The sequence below is a fragment of the Chiloscyllium plagiosum genome, unplaced genomic scaffold, assembly GCF_037043375.1.
Source record: "Chiloscyllium plagiosum isolate Xiang-an unplaced genomic scaffold, Cpla_swu_hap1 HiC_scaffold_55, whole genome shotgun sequence".
Lineage (NCBI taxonomy): Eukaryota > Metazoa > Chordata > Chondrichthyes > Orectolobiformes > Hemiscylliidae > Chiloscyllium > Chiloscyllium plagiosum.
In genome coordinates, this window is record NW_028270194.1 from 984,935 (window position 1) to 1,005,484 (window position 20,550).

The 20,550-nt window shown below is 51.8% G+C and overlaps 10 non-coding genes across 10 annotated transcripts; 4 read left to right on the forward strand and 6 right to left on the reverse strand.

The window, feature by feature from the left end:
- Positions 1-2,010: 2,010 nt before the first annotated feature.
- trnam-cau (transfer RNA methionine (anticodon CAU)) lies at positions 2,011-2,083 on the reverse strand. The gene has a single exon. It is a non-coding gene; the product is annotated as a tRNA-Met (tRNA).
- A 2,445-nt stretch (positions 2,084-4,528) lies between these two features.
- On the reverse strand, positions 4,529-4,601 carry trnam-cau (transfer RNA methionine (anticodon CAU)). The gene has a single exon. It is a non-coding gene; the product is annotated as a tRNA-Met (tRNA).
- A 4,571-nt stretch (positions 4,602-9,172) lies between these two features.
- On the forward strand, positions 9,173-9,245 carry trnaa-agc (transfer RNA alanine (anticodon AGC)). Its single transcript has one exon. It is a non-coding gene; the product is annotated as a tRNA-Ala (tRNA).
- A 280-nt stretch (positions 9,246-9,525) lies between these two features.
- On the reverse strand, positions 9,526-9,598 carry trnam-cau (transfer RNA methionine (anticodon CAU)). Its single transcript has one exon. It is a non-coding gene; the product is annotated as a tRNA-Met (tRNA).
- A 4,568-nt stretch (positions 9,599-14,166) lies between these two features.
- Positions 14,167-14,239, forward strand: trnaa-agc (transfer RNA alanine (anticodon AGC)). The gene has a single exon. It is a non-coding gene; the product is annotated as a tRNA-Ala (tRNA).
- A 280-nt stretch (positions 14,240-14,519) lies between these two features.
- trnam-cau (transfer RNA methionine (anticodon CAU)) lies at positions 14,520-14,592 on the reverse strand. The gene has a single exon. It is a non-coding gene; the product is annotated as a tRNA-Met (tRNA).
- A 2,067-nt stretch (positions 14,593-16,659) lies between these two features.
- trnaa-agc (transfer RNA alanine (anticodon AGC)) lies at positions 16,660-16,732 on the forward strand. Its single transcript has one exon. It is a non-coding gene; the product is annotated as a tRNA-Ala (tRNA).
- Positions 16,733-17,012: 280 nt separating this feature from the next.
- On the reverse strand, positions 17,013-17,085 carry trnam-cau (transfer RNA methionine (anticodon CAU)). Its single transcript has one exon. It is a non-coding gene; the product is annotated as a tRNA-Met (tRNA).
- Positions 17,086-19,167: 2,082 nt separating this feature from the next.
- On the forward strand, positions 19,168-19,240 carry trnaa-agc (transfer RNA alanine (anticodon AGC)). The gene has a single exon. It is a non-coding gene; the product is annotated as a tRNA-Ala (tRNA).
- A 280-nt stretch (positions 19,241-19,520) lies between these two features.
- On the reverse strand, positions 19,521-19,593 carry trnam-cau (transfer RNA methionine (anticodon CAU)). Its single transcript has one exon. It is a non-coding gene; the product is annotated as a tRNA-Met (tRNA).
- Between the last annotated feature and the right edge of the window lie 957 nt (positions 19,594-20,550).

A 20,550-nucleotide genomic window follows, 5' to 3' on the forward strand; every position in this document is an offset into this window, starting at 1 on the left:
CTTACCAGAGTATAAAGACAGTCGGGAAATCAGGAGGGCAAAAAGGGGACCTGAGATAGCTTTGGCAGATAGAGTTAAGGAAAATCCAAAGGGTTTTTACAAATACATTATAAGGACAAAAGGGTGACTAGGGAGAGAATAGGGCCCCTCAATGATCAGCACAGCGGCCTTTGTGTCGAGCCGGGGGAGAGGTGGGGGGTGGGGGGGGCTGGGCGATACTAAACGAGTAGTTTGCATCAGTGTTTACTGTGGAAAAGGATAGAATGTAGGGAGAAGTATAGAATATAGGGAAATGGATGGTGACATCTTGTAAATTGTCCACATTGCAGAGGAGGAATGCTGGATGCCTTGAAACGCATACAAGTGGATAAATGCCCAGGACCTGAGCAGGTCTGTGGGAAGCTAGGGAAGTGATTGCTGGGCCCCTTGCTGAGATATTTATATCATTGATATAAAATCATGAGGCGTATAGATAGGATAAATAGACAAAGTCTTTTCCCTGGGGTGCGGGAGACCAGCACGAGAGGGCAGAGGTTTAGGGTGAGAGGGAAAAGATATGAAAGAGAACTAAGGGGCACCTTTTTCACACAGAGGGTGGTACGTGTATGGAATGAGCTGCCAGAGGAAGTGGCGGAGGCTAGTACAATTGCAACATTTAAAAGGCATCTGGATGGCTATATAAATAGGAAGGGTTTGGAGGGATATGGCCCGGGTGCCGGCAGGTACGACTAGATTGGGATGGGATATCTGGTCGGAACGGTCCGACCGAAGGGTCTCTTTCCGTGATGTACATCTCTATGACTCTATGACTCCTTCCAAGCAAAGTTTTCCCGCGAAGCAGCGCTCTAAACTGCTCGATGACAACTTACTATGTCAATGTCCGGACGAAGGAGCCTTCCATTCCTGTCGGAAAACTGGCTGTGGACTTCTCTTCGTTTCTTCTTCTTGAAATTTGGCCTGCACGGGGTGTGCCACTTCCACAGTTGCACAAGTTGAACAGCAACGCATCCGAGCAGGTCAGCACTAAGGAAAGGCCCTACCGGTCAGACAGGGCTCGCGGGTGCTGCTTCAGACGAGTGGCGGTTGCTATTTGCATCTCGGCCTGCTTGGCGTGTATCTGAAAGCAGCACTTTGCGGAACCTGACCGCATGGCTGCAGCTCACGAGGATGAAGGAGAAGCCCTCTTTTTTTGTCTGGTAACAGCCCCCAGTGTTCTCTTTCTCCAAAATACACCTTCTTCTTCTTCAGAGAATTCTGCCTGTTGGTGTGCTGTGACGTCTGCAGTTGCAAACCACGAGCAGCAGGGAGCCCTCTGGAGGAACACAACATCCACGCAGTCAGTCAGCACTCACTTGAAAGTGTCGCAAGTCTCCAATCAGTCAGACAGCGCTCTCGAGTGCTACCTCACACTTGTTGTGACTGCTCGTGCCGATCGGTTCCTTTGGATTCTGGAATCTCAGAGCGTCTCGCTGGCGATTCTTTCGGCGGCACCGTGTTTTCCAGAAGACTTCGCGCATGTGCTGCTGCTGCTCGGATGTGCCGATAGTCGCATCGCGTTGTTCGGCTGAATACAGCGTACAATCTCGAGAGGAAATCGCCTGCTGCTCTCAGCTCATCGTTCCGAAGCACCATGGGGCTGAGGTGAGCATCTAGCATAGGGGAATTAGCTCAAATGGTAGAGCGCTCGCTGAGCATGCGAGAGGTAGTGGGATCGATGCCCACATTCTCCACAATGCTTTTCCTGGGGACACGTTTGGGACGCAAGCAGTGTGACCTCGCGTGAACCCTGCATGTGGCTCCAGTCTTTGCTGCTGCACAGATGGCACGATGGTGAGTTTACAAAATGCTGCGCAGAACAAAAAGTTGAGCACGTGTCGCCCAGATGTTAAACCTTGCAGCAGCGCGTTTGCTCTGGTGTGGTCAGCTCAAATCAGGCGTGAAGCCGTCCAAAGCAAATATTCTTGCCCGCGGAGAGAAAGAAAACACGCACGGTGGCAAAGGCCACAGTCTTGCCTTCTCTGAGGATTGAACTCAGGACCTTCAGATTATGAGACTGACGCGCTGCCTACTGCGCTAAGAAGGCCAGCCGACAGCCGAGTGGCATACCGGGTGCCCAAATAGGCCGGTTTTCAAGGTGCTGCGAGCCACAGAACAAGCCTTGTCAGAAAGCTGCAGCTCAAGTGAGGCCAGGATATCGGCTTTCAATCCACAATCACGCACGTCGCCCGTTACATGCTGGGCTCCGGCCCGTGCAGAGACACGGCCCACTCGCGGTGCCGCAGAGCCGTGGCGTCAGGAGGTCGGCAAAGCCCGGTATGTCTTGCTCTTGGCAGCCAACATTCGGCCTCTTTGTCTCGATGGCTCCGCTACTGGAGAGCCACGCCACAGCGCACTAAGATCCTTTGCTCAGCAAGAAGGGAGGTGCTTCCGTTTACCAAAGAGCCTAAGAAAATGAGGGTTTGGTTAAGAAAAAGAAGGAAGCACATGTCAGGTATAGACAGGATAGATCGAGTGAATCCTTACCAGAGTATAAAGACAGTCGGGAAATCAGGAGGGCAAAAAGGGGACCTGAGATAGCTTTGGCAGATAGAGTTAAGGAAAATCCAAAGGGTTTTTACAAATACATTATAAGGACAAAAGGGTGACTAGGGAGAGAATAGGGCCCCTCAATGATCAGCACAGCGGCCTTTGTGTCGAGCCGCAGGAGAGGTGGGGGGTGGGGGGGGCTGGGCGATACTAAACGAGTAGTTTGCATCAGTGTTTACTGTGGAAAAGGATAGAATGTAGGGAGAAGTATAGAATATAGGGAAATGGATGGTGACATCTTGTAAATTGTCCACATTGCAGAGGAGGAATGCTGGATGCCTTGAAACGCATACAAGTGGATAAATGCCCAGGACCTGAGCAGGTCTGTGGGAAGCTAGGGAAGTGATTGCTGGGCCCCTTGCTGAGATATTTATATCATTGATATAAAATCATGAGGCGTATAGATAGGATAAATAGACAAAGTCTTTTCCCTGGGGTGCGGGAGACCAGCACGAGAGGGCAGAGGTTTAGGGTGAGAGGGAAAAGATATGAAAGAGAACTAAGGGGCACCTTTTTCACACAGAGGGTGGTACGTGTATGGAATGAGCTGCCAGAGGAAGTGGCGGAGGCTAGTACAATTGCAACATTTAAAAGGCATCTGGATGGCTATATAAATAGGAAGGGTTTGGAGGGATATGGCCCGGGTGCCGGCAGGTACGACTAGATTGGGATGGGATATCTGGTCGGAACGGTCCGACCGAAGGGTCTCTTTCCGTGATGTACATCTCTATGACTCTATGACTCCTTCCAAGCAAAGTATTCCCGCGAAGCAGCGCTCTAAACTGCTCGATGACAACTTACTATGTCAATGTCCGGACGAAGGAGCCTTCCATTCCTGTCGGAAAACTGGCTGTGGACTTCTCTTCGTTTCTTCTTCTTGAAATTTGGCCTGCACGGGGTGTGCCACTTCCACAGTTGCACAAGTTGAACAGCAACGCATCCGAGCAGGTCAGCACTAAGGAAAGGCCCTACCGGTCAGACAGGGCTCGCGGGTGCTGCTTCAGACGAGTGGCGGTTGCTATTTGCATCTCGGCCTGCTTGGCGTGTATCTGAAAGCAGCACTTTGCGGAACCTGACCGCATGGCTGCAGCTCACGAGGATGAAGGAGAAGCCCTCTTTTTTTGTCTGGTAACAGCCCCCAGTGTTCTCTTTCTCCAAAATACACCTTCTTCTTCTTCAGAGAATTCTGCCTGTTGGTGTGCTGTGACGTCTGCAGTTGCAAACCACGAGCAGCAGGGAGCCCTCTGGAGGAACACAACATCCACGCAGTCAGTCAGCACTCACTTGAAAGTGTCGCAAGTCTCCAATCAGTCAGACAGCGCTCTCGAGTGCTACCTCACACTTGTTGTGACTGCTCGTGCCGATCGGTTCCTTTGGATTCTGGAATCTCAGAGCGTCTCGCTGGCGATTCTTTCGGCGGCACCGTGTTTTCCAGAAGACTTCGCGCTCGTGCTGCTGCTGCTCGGATGTGCCGATAGTCGCATCGCGTTGTTCGGCTGAATACAGCGTACAATCTCGAGAGGAAATCGCCTGCTGCTCTCAGCTCATCGTTCCGAAGCACCATGGGGCTGAGGTGAGCATCTAGCATAGGGGAATTAGCTCAAATGGTAGAGCGCTCGCTGAGCATGCGAGAGGTAGTGGGATCGATGCCCACATTCTCCACAATGCTTTTCCTGGGGACACGTTTGGGACGCAAGCAGTGTGACCTCGCGTGAACCCTGCATGTGGCTCCAGTCTTTGCTGCTGCACAGATGGCACGATGGTGAGTTTACAAAATGCTGCGCAGAACAAAAAGTTGAGCACGTGTCGCCCAGATGTTAAACCTTGCAGCAGCGCGTTTGCTCTGGTGTGGTCAGCTCAAATCAGGCGTGAAGCCGTCCAAAGCAAATATTCTTGCCCGCGGAGAGAAAGAAAACATGCACGGTGGCAAAGGCCACAGTCTTGCCTTCTCTGAGGATTGAACTCAGGACCTTCAGATTATGAGACTGACGCGCTGCCTACTGCGCTAAGAAGGCCAGCCGACAGCCGAGTGGCATACCGGGTGCCCAAATAGGCCGGTTTTCAAGGTGCTGCGAGCCACAGAACAAGCCTTGTCAGAAAGCTGCAGCTCAAGTGAGGCCAGGATATCGGCTTTCAATCCACAATCACGCACGTCGCCCGTTACATGCTGGGCTCCGGCCCGTGCAGAGACACGGCCCACTCGCGGTGCCGCAGAGCCGTGGCGTCAGGAGGTCGGCAAAGCCCGGTATGTCTTGCTCTTGGCAGCCAACATTCGGCCTCTTTGTCTCGATGGCTCCGCTACTGGAGAGCCACGCCACAGCGCACTAAGATCCTTTGCTCAGCAAGAAGGGAGGTGCTTCCGTTTACCAAAGAGCCTAAGAAAATGAGGGTTTGGTTAAGAAAAAGAAGGAAGCACATGTCAGGTATAGACAGGATAGATCGAGTGAATCCTTACCAGAGTATAAAGACAGTCGGGAAATCAGGAGGGCAAAAAGGGGACCTGAGATAGCTTTGGCAGATAGAGTTAAGGAAAATCCAAAGGGTTTTTACAAATACATTATAAGGACAAAAGGGTGACTAGGGAGAGAATAGGGCCCCTCAATGATCAGCACAGCGGCCTTTGTGTCGAGCCGCAGGAGAGGTGGGGGGTGGGCGATACTAAACGAGTAGTTTGCATCAGTGTTTACTGTGGAAAAGGATAGAATGTAGGGAGAAGTATAGAATATAGGGAAATGGATGGTGACATCTTGTAAATTGTCCACATTGCAGGGGAGGAATGCTGGATGCCTTGAAACGCATACAAGTGGATAAATGCCCAGGACCTGAGCAGGTCTGTGGGAAGCTACGGAAGTGATTGCTGGGCCCCTTGCTGAGATATTTATATCATTGATATAAAATCATGAGGCGTATAGATAGGATAAATAGACAAAGTCTTTTCCCTGGGGTGCGGGAGACCAGCACGAGAGGGCAGAGGTTTAGGGTGAGAGGGAAAAGATATGAAAGAGAACTAAGGGGCACCTTTTTCACACAGAGGGTGGTACGTGTATGGAATGAGCTGCCAGAGGAAGTGGCGGAGGCTAGTACAATTGCAACATTTAAAAGGCATCTGGATGGCTATATAAATAGGAAGGGTTTGGAGGGATATGGCCCGGGTGCCGGCAGGTACGACTAGATTGGGATGGGATATCTGGTCGGAACGGTCCGACCGAAGGGTCTCTTTCCGTGATGTACATCTCTATGACTCTATGACTCCTTCCAAGCAAAGTTTTCCCGCGAAGCAGCGCTCTAAACTGCTCGATGACAACTTACTATGTCAATGTCCGGACGAAGGAGCCTTCCATTCCTGTCGGAAAACTGGCTGTGGAATTCTCTTCGTTTCTTCTTCTTGAAATTTGGCCTGCACGGGGTGTGCCACTTCCACAGTTGCACAAGTTGAACAGCAACGCATCCGAGCAGGTCAGCACTAAGGAAAGGCCCTACCGGTCAGACAGGGCTCGCGGGTGCTGCTTCAGACGAGTGGCGGTTGCTATTTGCATCTCGGCCTGCTTGGCGTGTATCTGAAAGCAGCACTTTGCGGAACCTGACCGCATGGCTGCAGCTCACGAGGATGAAGGAGAAGCCCTCTTTTTTTGTCTGGTAACAGCCCCCAGTGTTCTCTTTCTCCAAAATACACCTTCTTCTTCTTCAGAGAATTCTGCCAGTTGGTGTGCTGTGACGTCTGCAGTTGCAAACCACGAGCAGCAGGGAGCCCTCTGGAGGAACACAACATCCACGCAGTCAGTCAGCACTCACTTGAAAGTGTCGCAAGTCTCCAATCAGTCAGACAGCGCTCTCGAGTGCTACCTCACACTTGTTGTGACTGCTCGTGCCGATCGGTTCCATTGGATTCTGGAATCTCAGAGCGTCTCGCTGGCGATTCTTTCGGCGGCACCGTGTTTTCCAGAAGACTTCGCGCTCGTGCTGCTGCTGCTCGGATGTGCCGATAGTCGCATCGCGTTGTTCGGCTGAATACTGCGTACAATCTCGAGAGGAAATCGCCTGCTGCTCTCAGCTCATCGTCCCGAAGCACCATGGGGCTGAGGTGAGCGCCTAGCATAGGGGAATTAGCTCAAATGGTAGAGCGCTCGCTTAGCATGCAAGAGGTAGTGGGATCGATGCCCACATTCTCCACAATGCTTTTCCTGGGGACACGTTTGGGACGCAAGCAGTGTGACCTCGCGTGAACCCTGCATGTGGCTCCAGTCTTTGCTGCTGCACAGATGGCACGATGGTGAGTTTACAAAATGCTGCGCAGAACAAAAAGTTGAGCACGTGTCGCCCAGATGTTAAACCTTGCAGCAGCGCGTTTGCTCTGGTGTGGTCAGCTCAAATCAGGCGTGAAGCCGTCCAAAGTAAATATTCTTGCCCGCGGAGAGAAAGAAAACACGCACGGTGGCAAAGGCCACAGTCTTGCCTTCTCTGAGGATTGAACTCAGGACCATCAGATTATGAGACTGACGCGCTGCCGACAGCCGAGTGGCATACCGGGTGCCCAAATAGGCCGGTTTTCAAGGTGCTGCGAGCCACAGAACAAGCCTTGTCAGAAAGCTGCAGCTCAAGTGAGGCCAGGATATCGGCTTTCAATCCACAATCATGCACGTCGCCCGTTACATGCTGGGCTCCGGCCCGTGCAGAGACACGGCCCACTCGCGGTGCCGCAGAGCCGTGGCGTCAGGAGGTCGGCAAAGCCCGGTATGTCTTGCTCTTGGCAGCCAACATTCGGCCTCTTTGTCTCGATGGCTCCGCTACTGGAGAGCCACGCCACAGCGCACTAAGATCCTTTGCTCAGCAAGAAGGGAGGTGCTTCCGTTTACCAAAGAGCCTAAGAAAATGAGGGTTTGGTTAAGAAAAAGAAGGAAGCACATGTCAGGTATAGACAGGATAGATCGAGTGAATCCTTACCAGAGTATAAAGACAGTCGGGAAATCAGGAGGGCAAAAAGGGGACCTGAGATAGCTTTGGCAGATAGAGTTAAGGAAAATCCAAAGGGTTTTTACAAATACATTATAAGGACAAAAGGGTGACTAGGGAGAGAATAGGGCCCCTCAATGATCAGCACAGCGGCCTTTGTGTCGAGCCGCAGGAGAGGTGGGGGGTGGGGGGGGGGTGGGGGGCTGGGCGATACTAAACGAGTAGTTTGCATCAGTGTTTACTGTGGAAAAGGATAGAATGTAGGGAGAAGTATAGAATATAGGGAAATGGATGGTGACATCTTGTAAATTGTCCACATTGCAGAGGAGGAATGCTGGATGCCTTGAAACGCATACAAGTGGATAAATGCCCAGGACCTGAGCAGGTCTGTGGGAAGCTAGGGAAGTGATTGCTGGGCCCCTTGCTGAGATATTTATATCATTGATATAAAATCATGAGGCGTATAGATAGGATAAATAGACAAAGTCTTTTCCCTGGGGTGCGGGAGACCAGCACTAGAGGGCAGAGGTTTAGGGTGAGAGGGAAAAGATATGAAAGAGAACTAAGGGGCACCTTTTTCACACAGAGGGTGGTACGTGTATGGAATGAGCTGCCAGAGGAAGTGGCGGAGGCTAGTACAATTGCAACATTTAAAAGGCATCTGGATGGCTATATAAATAGGAAGGGTTTGGAGGGATATGGCCCGGGTGCCGGCAGGTACGACTAGATTGGGATGGGATATCTGGTCGGAACGGTCCGACCGAAGGGTCTCTTTCCGTGATGTACATCTCTATGACTCTATGACTCCTTCCAAGCAAAGTTTTCCCGCGAAGCAGCGCTCTAAACTGCTCGATGACAACTTACTATGTCAATGTCCGGACGAAGGAGCCTTCCATTCCTGTCGGAAAACTGGCTGTGGACTTCTCTTCGTTTGGCCAGCACGGGGTGTGCCACTTCCACAGTTGCACAAGTTGAACAGCAACGCATCCGAGCAGGTCAGCACTAAGGAAAGGCCCTACCGGTCAGACAGGGCTCGCGGGTGCTGCTTCAGACGAGTGGCGGTTGCTATTTGCATCTCGGCCTGCTTGGCGTGTATCTGAAAGCAGCACTTTGCGGAACCTGACCGCATGGCTGCAGCTCACGAGGATGAAGGAGAAGCCCTCTTTTTTTGTCTGGTAACAGCCCCCAGTGTTCTCTTTCTCCAAAATACACCTTCTTCTTCTTCAGAGAATTCTGCCTGTTGGTGTGCTGTGACGTCTGCAGTTGCAAACCACGAGCAGCAGGGAGCCCTCTGGAGGAACACAACATCCACGCAGTCAGTCAGCACTCACTTGAAAGTGTCGCAAGTCTCCAATCAGTCAGACAGCGCTCTCGAGTGCTACCTCACACTTGTTGTGACTGCTCGTGCCGATCGGTTCCTTTGGATTCTGGAATCTCAGAGCGGCTCGCTGGCGATTCTTTCGGCGGCACCGTGTTTTCCAGAAGACTTCGCGCTCGTGCTGCTGCTGCTCGGATGTGCCGATAGTCGCATCGCGTTGTTCGGCTGAATACAGCGTACAATCTCGAGAGGAAATCGCCTGCTGCTCTCAGCTCATCGTTCCGAAGCACCATGGGGCTGAGGTGAGCACCTAGCATAGGGGAATTAGCTCAAATGGTAGAGCGCTCGCTTAGCATGCGAGAGGTAGTGGGATCGATGCCCACATTCTCCACAATGCTTTTCCTGGGGACACGTTTGGGACGCAAGCAGTGTGACCTCGCGTGAACCCTGCATGTGGCTCCAGTCTTTGCTGCTGCACAGATGGCACGATGGTGAGTTTACAAAATGCTGCGCAGAACAAAAAGTTGAGCACGTGTCGCCCAGATGTTAAACCTTGCAGCAGCGCGTTTGCTCTGGTGTGGTCAGCTCAAATCAGGCGTGAAGCCGTCCAAAGCAAATACTCTTGCCCGCGGAGAGAAAGAAAACACGCACGGTGGCAAAGGCCACAGTCTTGCCTTCTCTGAGGATTGAACTCAGGACCTTCAGATTATGAGACTGACGCGCTGCCGACTGCGCTAAGAAGGCCAGCCGACAGCCGAGTGGCATACCGGGTGCCCAAATAGGCCGGTTTTCAAGGTGCTGCGAGCCACAGAACAAGCCTTGTCAGAAAGCTGCAGCTCAAGTGAGGCCAGGATATCGGCTTTCAATCCACAATCATGCACGTCGCCCGTTACATGCTGGGCTCCGGCCCGTGCAGAGACACGGCCCACTCGCGGTGCCGCAGAGCCGTGGCGTCAGGAGGTCGGCAAAGCCCGGTATGTCTTGCTCTTGGCAGCCAACATTCGGCCTCTTTGTCTCGATGGCTCCGCTACTGGAGAGCCACGCCACAGCGCACTAAGATCCTTTGCTCAGCAAGAAGGGAGGTGCTTCCGTTTACCAAAGAGCCTAAGAAAATGAGGGTTTGGTTAAGAAAAAGAAGGAAGCACATGTCAGGTATAGACAGGATAGATCGAGTGAATCCTTACCAGAGTATAAAGACAGTCGGGAAATCAGGAGGGCAAAAAGGGGACCTGAGATAGCTTTGGCAGATAGAGTTAAGGAAAATCCAAAGGGTTTTTACAAATACATTATAAGGACAAAAGGGTGACTAGGGAGAGAATAGGGCCCCTCAATGATCAGCACAGCGGCCTTTGTGTCGAGCCGCAGGAGAGGTGGGGGGTGGGCGATACTAAACGAGTAGTTTGCATCAGTGTTTACTGTGGAAAAGGATAGAATGTAGGGAGAAGTATAGAATATAGGGAAATGGATGGTGACATCTTGTAAATTGTCCACATTGCAGGGGAGGAATGCTGGATGCCTTGAAACGCATACAAGTGGATAAATGCCCAGGACCTGAGCAGGTCTGTGGGAAGCTACGGAAGTGATTGCTGGGCCCCTTGCTGAGATATTTATATCATTGATATAAAATCATGAGGCGTATAGATAGGATAAATAGACAAAGTCTTTTCCCTGGGGTGCGGGAGACCAGCACTAGAGGGCAGAGGTTTAGGGTGAGAGGGAAAAGATATGAAAGAGAACTAAGGGGCACCTTTTTCACACAGAGGGTGGTACGTGTATGGAATGAGCTGCCAGAGGAAGTGGCGGAGGCTAGTACAATTGCAACATTTAAAAGGCATCTGGATGGCTATATAAATAGGAAGGGTTTGGAGGGATATGGCCCGGGTGCCGGCAGGTACGACTAGATTGGGATGGGATATCTGGTCGGAACGGTCCGACCGAAGGGTCTCTTTCCGTGATGTACATCTCTATGACTCTATGACTCCTTCCAAGCAAAGTTTTCCCGCGAAGCAGCGCTCTAAACTGCTCGATGACAACTTACTATGTCAATGTCCGGACGAAGGAGCCTTCCATTCCTGTCGGAAAACTGGCTGTGGACTTCTCTTCGTTTCTTCTTCTTGAAATTTGGCCTGCACGGGGTGTGCCACTTCCACAGTTGCACAAGTTGAACAGCAACGCATCCGAGCAGGTCAGCACTAAGGAAAGGCCCTACCGGTCAGACAGGGCTCGCGGGTGCTGCTTCAGACGAGTGGCGGTTGCTATTTGCATCTCGGCCTGCTTGGCGTGTATCTGAAAGCAGCACTTTGCGGAACCTGACCGCATGGCTGCAGCTCACGAGGATGAAGGAGAAGCCCTCTTTTTTTGTCTGGTAACAGCCCCCAGTGTTCTCTTTCTCCAAAATACACCTTCTTCTTCTTCAGAGAATTCTGCCTGTTGGTGTGCTGTGACGTCTGCAGTTGCAAACCACGAGCAGCAGGGAGCCCTCTGGAGGAACACAACATCCACGCAGTCAGTCAGCACTCACTTGAAAGTGTCGCAAGTCTCCAATCAGTCAGACAGCGCTCTCGAGTGCTACCTCACACTTGTTGTGACTGCTCGTGCCGATCGGTTCCTTTGGATTCTGGAATCTCAGAGCGTCTCGCTGGCGATTCTTTCGGCGGCACCGTGTTTTCCAGAAGACTTCGCGCTCGTGCTGCTGCTGCTCGGATGTGCCGATAGTCGCATCGCGTTGTTCGGCTGAATACTGCGTACAATCTCGAGAGGAAATCGCCTGCTGCTCTCAGCTCATCGTCCCGAAGCACCATGGGGCTGAGGTGAGCGCCTAGCATAGGGGAATTAGCTCAAATGGTAGAGCGCTCGCTTAGCATGCAAGAGGTAGTGGGATCGATGCCCACATTCTCCACAATGCTTTTCCTGGGGACACGTTTGGGACGCAAGCAGTGTGACCTCGCGTGAACCCTGCATGTGGCTCCAGTCTTTGCTGCTGCACAGATGGCACGATGGTGAGTTTACAAAATGCTGCGCAGAACAAAAAGTTGAGCACGTGTCGCCCAGATGTTAAACCTTGCAGCAGCGCGTTTGCTCTGGTGTGGTCAGCTCAAATCAGGCGTGAAGCCGTCCAAAGTAAATATTCTTGCCCGCGGAGAGAAAGAAAACACGCACGGTGGCAAAGGCCACAGTCTTGCCTTCTCTGAGGATTGAACTCAGGACCATCAGATTATGAGACTGACGCGCTGCCGACAGCCGAGTGGCATACCGGGTGCCCAAATAGGCCGGTTTTCAAGGTGCTGCGAGCCACAGAACAAGCCTTGTCAGAAAGCTGCAGCTCAAGTGAGGCCAGGATATCGGCTTTCAATCCACAATCATGCACGTCGCCCGTTACATGCTGGGCTCCGGCCCGTGCAGAGACACGGCCCACTCGCGGTGCCGCAGAGCCGTGGCGTCAGGAGGTCGGCAAAGCCCGGTATGTCTTGCTCTTGGCAGCCAACATTCGGCCTCTTTGTCTCGATGGCTCCGCTACTGGAGAGCCACGCCACAGCGCACTAAGATCCTTTGCTCAGCAAGAAGGGAGGTGCTTCCGTTTACCAAAGAGCCTAAGAAAATGAGGGTTTGGTTAAGAAAAAGAAGGAAGCACATGTCAGGTATAGACAGGATAGATCGAGTGAATCCTTACCAGAGTATAAAGACAGTCGGGAAATCAGGAGGGCAAAAAGGGGACCTGAGATAGCTTTGGCAGATAGAGTTAAGGAAAATCCAAAGGGTTTTTACAAATACATTATAAGGACAAAAGGGTGACTAGGGAGAGAATAGGGCCCCTCAATGATCAGCACAGCGGCCTTTGTGTCGAGCCGCAGGAGAGGTGGGGGGTGGGCGATACTAAACGAGTAGTTTGCATCAGTGTTTACTGTGGAAAAGGATAGAATGTAGGGAGAAGTATAGAATATAGGGAAATGGATGGTGACATCTTGTAAATTGTCCACATTGCAGGGGAGGAATGCTGGATGCCTTGAAACGCATACAAGTGGATAAATGCCCAGGACCTGAGCAGGTCTGTGGGAAGCTACGGAAGTGATTGCTGGGCCCCTTGCTGAGATATTTATATCATTGATATAAAATCATGAGGCGTATAGATAGGATAAATAGACAAAGTCTTTTCCCTGGGGTGCGGGAGACCAGCACTAGAGGGCAGAGGTTTAGGGTGAGAGGGAAAAGATATGAAAGAGAACTAAGGGGCACCTTTTTCACACAGAGGGTGGTACGTGTATGGAATGAGCTGCCAGAGGAAGTGGCGGAGGCTAGTACGATTGCAACATTTAAAAGGCATCTGGATGGCTATATAAATAGGAAGGGTTTGGAGGGATATGGCCCGGGTGCCGGCAGGTACGACTAGATTGGGATGGGATATCTGGTCGGAACGGTCCGACCGAAGGGTCTCTTTCCGTGATGTACATCTCTATGACTCTATGACTCCTTCCAAGCAAAGTTTTCCCGCGAAGCAGCGCTCTAAACTGCTCGATGACAACTTACTATGTCAATGTCCGGACGAAGGAGCCTTCCATTCCTGTCGGAAAACTGGCTGTGGACTTCTCTTCGTTTCTTCTTCTTGAAATTTGGCCTGCACGGGGTGTGCCACTTCCACAGTTGCACAAGTTGAACAGCAACGCATCCGAGCAGGTCAGCACTAAGGAAAGGCCCTACCGGTCAGACAGGGCTCGCGGGTGCTGCTTCAGACGAGTGGCGGTTGCTATTTGCATCTCGGCCTGCTTGGCGTGTATCTGAAAGCAGCACTTTGCGGAACCTGACCGCATGGCTGCAGCTCACGAGGATGAAGGAGAAGCCCTCTTTTTTTGTCTGGTAACAGCCCCCAGTGTTCTCTTTCTCCAAAATACACCTTCTTCTTCTTCAGAGAATTCTGCCTGTTGGTGTGCTGTGACGTCTGCAGTTGCAAACCACGAGCAGCAGGGAGCCCTCTGGAGGAACACAACATCCACGCAGTCAGTCAGCACTCACTTGAAAGTGTCGCAAGTCTCCAATCAGTCAGACAGCGCTCTCGAGTGCTACCTCACACTTGTTGTGACTGCTCGTGCCGATCGGTTCCTTTGGATTCTGGAATCTCAGAGCGTCTCGCTGGCGATTCTTTCGGCCGCACCGTGTTTTCCAGAAGACTTCGCGCTCGTGCTGCTGCTGCTCGGATGTGCCGATAGTCGCATCGCGTTGTTCGGCTGAATACTGCGTACAATCTCGAGAGGAAATCGCCTGCTGCTCTCAGCTCATCGTCCTGAAGCACCATGGGGCTGAGGTGAGCATCTAGCATAGGGGAATTAGCTCAAATGGTAGAGCGCTCGCTTAGCATGCGAGAGGTTGTGGGATCGATGCCCACATTCTCCACAATGCTTTTCCTGGGGACACGTTTGTGACGCAAGCAGTGTGACCTCGCGTGAACCCTGCATGTGGCTCCAGTCTTTGCTGCTGCACAGATGGCATGATGGTGAGTTTACAAAATGCTGCGCAGAACAAAAAGTTGAGCACGTGTCGCCCAGATGTTAAACCTTGCAGCAGCGCGTTTGCTCTGGTGTGGTCAGCTCAAATCAGGCGTGAAGCCGTCCAAAGCAAATATTCTTGCCCGCGGAGAGAAAGAAAACACGCACGGTGGCAAAGGCCACAGTCTTGCCTTCTCTGAGGATTGAACTCAGGACCTTCAGATTATGAGACTGACGCGCTGCCTACTGCGCTAAGAAGGCCAGCCGACAGCCGAGTGGCATACCGGGTGCCCAAATAGGCCGGTTTTCAAGGTGCTGCGAGCCACAGAACAAGCCTTGTCAGAAAGCTGCAGCTCAAGTGAGGCCAGGATATCGGCTTTCAATCCACAATCATGCACGTCGCCCGTTACATGCTGGGCTCCGGCCCGTGCAGAGACACGGCCCACTCGCGGTGCCGCAGAGCCGTGGCGTCAGGAGGTCGGCAAAGCCCGGTATGTCTTGCTCTTGGCAGCCAACATTCGGCCTCTTTGTCTCGATGGCTCCGCTACTGGAGAGCCACGCCACAGCGCACTAAGATCCTTTGCTCAGCAAGAAGGGAGGTGCTTCCGTTTACCAAAGAGCCTAAGAAAATGAGGGTTTGGTTAAGAAAAAGAAGGAAGCACATGTCAGGTATAGACAGGATAGATCGAGTGAATCCTTACCAGAGTATAAAGACAGTCGGGAAATCAGGAGGGCAAAAAGGGGACCTGAGATAGCTTTGGCAGATAGAGTTAAGGAAAATCCAAAGGGTTTTTACAAATACATTATAAGGACAAAAGGGTGACTAGGGAGAGAATAGAGCCCCTCAATGATCAGCACAGCGGCCTTTGTGTCGAGCCGCAGGAGAGGTGGGGGGTGGGCGATACTAAACGAGTAGTTTGCATCAGTGTTTACTGTGGAAAAGGATAGAATGTAGGGAGAAGTATAGAATATAGGGAAATGGATGGTGACATCTTGTAAATTGTCCACATTGCAGGGGAGGAATGCTGGATGCCTTGAAACGCATACAAGTGGATAAATGCCCAGGACCTGAGCAGGTCTGTGGGAAGCTACGGAAGTGATTGCTGGGCCCCTTGCTGAGATATTTATATCATTGATATAAAATCATGAGGCGTATAGATAGGATAAATAGACAAAGTCTTTTCCCTGGGGTGCGGGAGACCAGCACTAGAGGGCAGAGGTTTAGGGTGAGAGGGAAAAGATATGAAAGAGAACTAAGGGGCACCTTTTTCACACAGAGGGTGGTACGTGTATGGAATGAGCTGCCAGAGGAAGTGGCGGAGGCTAGTACGATTGCAACATTTAAAAGGCATCTGGATGGCTATATAAATAGGAAGGGTTTGGAGGGATATGGCCCGGGTGCCGGCAGGTACGACTAGATTGGGATGGGATATCTGGTCGGAACGGTCCGACCGAAGGGTCTCTTTCCGTGATGTACATCTCTATGACTCTATGACTCCTTCCAAGCAAAGCGCTCTAAACTGCTCGATGACAACTTACTATGTCAATGTCCGGACGAAGGAGCCTTCCATTCCTGTCGGAAAACTGGCTGTGGACTTCTCTTCGTTTCTTCTTCTTGAAATTTGGCCTGCACGGGGTGTGCCACTTCCACAGTTGCACAAGTTGAACAGCAACGCATCCGAGCAGGTCAGCACTAAGGAAAGGCCCTACCGGTCAGACAGGGCTCGCGGGTGCTGCTTCAGACGAGTGGCGGTTGCTATTTGCATCTCGGCCTGCTTGGCGTGTATCTGAAAGCAGCACTTTGCGGAACCTGACCGCATGGCTGCAGCTCACGAGGATGAAGGAGAAGCCCTCTTTTTTTTGTCTGGTAACAGCCCCCAGTGTTCTCTTTCTCCAAAATACACCTTCTTCTTCTTCAGAGAATTCTGCCTGTTGGTGTGCTGTGACGTCTGCAGTTGCAAACCACGAGCAGCAGGGAGCCCTCTGGAGGAACACAACATCCACGCAGTCAGTCAGCACTCACTTGAAAGTGTCGCAAGTCTCCAATCAGTCAGACAGCGCTCTCGAGTGCTACCTCACACTTGTTGTGACTGCTCGTGCCGATCGGTTCCTTTGGATTCTGGAATCTCAGAGCGTCTCGCTGGCGATTCTTTCGGCGGCACCATGTTTTCCAGAAGACTTCGCGCTCGTGCTGCTGCTGCTCGGATGTGCCGATAGTCGCATCGCGTTGTTCGGCTGAATACAGCGTACAATCTCGAGAGGAAATCGCCTGCTGCTCTCAGCTCATCGTTCCGAAGCACCATGGGGCTGAGGTGAGCATCAAGCATAGGGGAATTAGCTCAAATGGTAGAGCGCTCGCTTAGCATGCGAGAGGTTGTGGGATCGATGCCCACATTCTCCACAATGCTTTTCCTGGGGACACGTTTGGGACGCAAGCAGTGTGACCTCGCGTGAACCCTGCATGTGGCTCCAGTCTTTGCTGCTGCACAGATGGCACGATGGTGAGTTTACAAAATGCTGCGCAGAACAAAAAGTTGAGCACGTGTCGCCCAGATGTTAAACCTTGCAGCAGCGCGTTTGCTCTGGTGTGGTCAGCTCAAATCAGGCGTGAAGCCGTCCAAAGCAAATATTCTTGCCCGCGGAGAGAAAGAAAACACGCACGGTGGCAAAGGCCACAGTCTTGCCTTCTCTGAGGATTGAACTCAGGACCTTCAGATTATGAGACTGACGCGCTGCCTACTACGCTAAGAAGGCCAGCCGACAGCCGAGTGGCATACCGGGTGCCCAAATAGGCCGGTTTTCAAGGTGCTGCGAGCCACAGAACAAGCCTTGTCAGAAAGCTGCAGCTCAAGTGAGGCCAGGATATCGGCTTTCAATCCACAATCATGCACGTCGCCCGTTACATGCTGGGCTCCGGCCCGTGCAGAGACACGGCCCACTCGCGGTGCCGCAGAGCCGTGGCGTCAGGAGGTCGGCAAAGCCCGGTATGTCTTGCTCTTGGCAGCCAACATTCGGCCTCTTTGTCTCGATGGCTCCGCTACTGGAGAGCCACGCCACAGCGCACTAAGATCCTTTGCTCAGCAAGAAGGGAGGTGCTTCCGTTTACCAAAGAGCCTAAGAAAATGAGGGTTTGGTTAAGAAAAAGAAGGAAGCACATGTCAGGTATAGACAGGATAGATCGAGTGAATCCTTACCAGAGTATAAAGACAGTCGGGAAATCAGGAGGGCAAAAAGGGGACCTGAGATAGCTTTGGCAGATAGAGTTAAGGAAAATCCAAAGGGTTTTTACAAATACATTATAAGGACAAAAGGGTGACTAGGGAGAGAATAGGGCCCCTCAATGATCAGCACAGCGGCCTTTGTGTCGAGCCGCAGGAGAGGTGGGGGGTGGGCGATACTAAACGAGTAGTTTGCATCAGTGTTTACTGTGGAAAAGGATAGAATGTAGGGAGAAGTATAGAATATAGGGAAATGGATGGTGACATCTTGTAAATTGTCCACATTGCAGGGGAGGAATGCTGGATGCCTTGAAACGCATACAAGTGGATAAATGCCCAGGACCTGAGCAGGTCTGTGGGAAGCTACGGAAGTGATTGCTGGGCCCCTTGCTGAGATATTTATATCATTGATATAAAATCATGAGGCGTATAGATAGGATAAATAGACAAAGTCTTTTCCCTGGGGTGCGGGAGACCAGCACTAGAGGGCAGAGGTTTAGGGTGAGAGGGAAAAGATATGAAAGAGAACTAAGGGGCACCTTTTTCACACAGAGGGTGGTACGTGTATGGAATGAGCTGCCAGAGGAAGTGGCGGAGGCTAGTACGATTGCAACATTTAAAAGGCATCTGGATGGCTATATAAATAGGAAGGGTTTGGAGGGATATGGCCCGGGTGCCGGCAGGTACGACTAGATTGGGATGGGATATCTGGTCGGAACGGTCCGACCGAAGGGTCTCTTTCCGTGATGTACATCTCTATGACTCTATGACTCCTTCCAAGCAAAGTTTTCCCGCGAAGCAGCGCTCTAAACTGCTCGATGACAACTTACTATGTCAATGTCCGGACGAAGGAGCCTTCCATTCCTGTCGGAAAACTGGCTGTGGACTTCTCTTCGTTTCTTCTTCTTGAAATTTGGCCTGCACGGGGTGTGCCACTTCCACAGTTGCACAAGTTGAACAGCAACGCATCCGAGCAGGTCAGCACTAAGGAAAGGCCCTACCGGTCAGACAGGGCTCGCGGGTGCTGCTTCAGACGAGTGGCGGTTGCTATTTGCATCTCGGCCTGCTTGGCGTGTATCTGAAAGCAGCACTTTGCGGAACCTGACCGCATGGCTGCAGCTCACGAGGATGAAGGAGAAGCCCTCTTTTTTTGTCTGGTAACAGCCCCCAGTGTTCTCTTTCTCCAAAATACACCTTCTTCTTCTTCAGAGAATTCTGCCTGTTGGTGTGCTGTGACGTCTGCAGTTGCAAACCACGAGCAGCAGGGAGCCCTCTGGAGGAACACAACATCCACGCAGTCAGTCAGCACTCACTTGAAAGTGTCGCAAGTCTCCAATCAGTCAGACAGCGCTCTCGAGTGCTACCTCACACTTGTTGTGACTGCTCGTGCCGATCGGTTCCTTTGGATTCTGGAATCTCAGAGCGTCTCGCTGGCGATTCTTTCGGCGGCACCGTGTTTTCCAGAAGACTTCGCGCTCGTGCTGCTGCTGCTCGGATGTGCCGATAGTCGCATCGCGTTGTTCGGCTGAATACTGCGTACAATCTCGAGAGGAAATCGCCTGCTGCTCTCAGCTCATCGTCCCGAAGCACCATGGGGCTGAGGTGAGCATCTAGCATAGGGGAATTAGCTCAAATGGTAGAGCGCTCGCTTAGCATGCGAGAGGTTGTGGGATCGATGCCCACATTCTCCACAATGCTTTTCCTGGGGACACGTTTGTGACGCAAGCAGTGTGACCTCGCGTGAACCCTGCATGTGGCTCCAGTCTTTGCTGCTGCACAGATGGCACGATGGTGAGTTTACAAAATGCTGCGCAGAACAAAAAGTTGAGCACGTGTCGCCCAGATGTTAAACCTTGCAGCAGCGCGTTTGCTCTGGTGTGGTCAGCTCAAATCAGGCGTGAAGCCGTCCAAAGCAAATATTCTTGCCCGCGGATAGAAAGAAAACACGCACGGTGGCAAAGGCCACAGTCTTGCCTTCTCTGAGGATTGAACTCAGGACCTTCAGATTATGAGACTGACGCGCTGCCTACTGCGCTAAGAAGGCCAGCCGACAGCCGAGTGGCATACCGGGTGCCCAAATAGGCCGGTTTTCAAGGTGCTGCGAGCCACAGAACAAGCCTTGTCAGAAAGCTGCAGCTCAAGTGAGGCCAGGATATCGGCTTTCAATCCACAATCATGCACGTCGCCCGTTACATGCTGGGCTCCGGCCCGTGCAGAGACACGGCCCACTCGCGGTGCCGCAGAGCCGTGGCGTCAGGAGGTCGGCAAAGCCCGGTATGTCTTGCTCTTGGCAGCCAACATTCGGCCTCTTTGTCTCGATGGCTCCGCTACTGGAGAGCCACGCCACAGCGCACTAAGATCCTTTGCTCAGCAAGAAGGGAGGTGCTTCCGTTTACCAAAGAGCCTAAGAAAATGAGGGTTTGGTTAAGAAAAAGAAGGAAGCACATGTCAGGTATAGACAGGATAGATCGAGTGAATCCTTACCAGAGTATAAAGACAGTCGGGAAATCAGGAGGGCAAAAAGGGGACCTGAGATAGCTTTGGCAGATAGAGTTAAGGAAAATCCAAAGGGTTTTTACAAATACATTATAAGGACAAAAGGGTGACTAGGGAGAGAATAGGGCCCCTCAATGATCAGCACAGCGGCCTTTGTGTCGAGCCGCAGGAGAGGTGGGGGGTGGGCGATACTAAACGAGTAGTTTGCATCAGTGTTTACTGTGGAAAAGGATAGAATGTAGGGAGAAGTATAGAATATAGGGAAATGGATGGTGACATCTTGTAAATTGTCCACATTGCAGGGGAGGAATGCTGGATGCCTTGAAACGCATACAAGTGGATAAATGCCCAGGACCTGAGCAGGTCTGTGGGAAGCTACGGAAGTGATTGCTGGGCCCCTTGCTGAGATATTTATATCATTGATATAAAATCATGAGGCGTATAGATAGGATAAATAGACAAAGTCTTTTCCCTGGGGTGCGGGAGACCAGCACTAGAGGGCAGA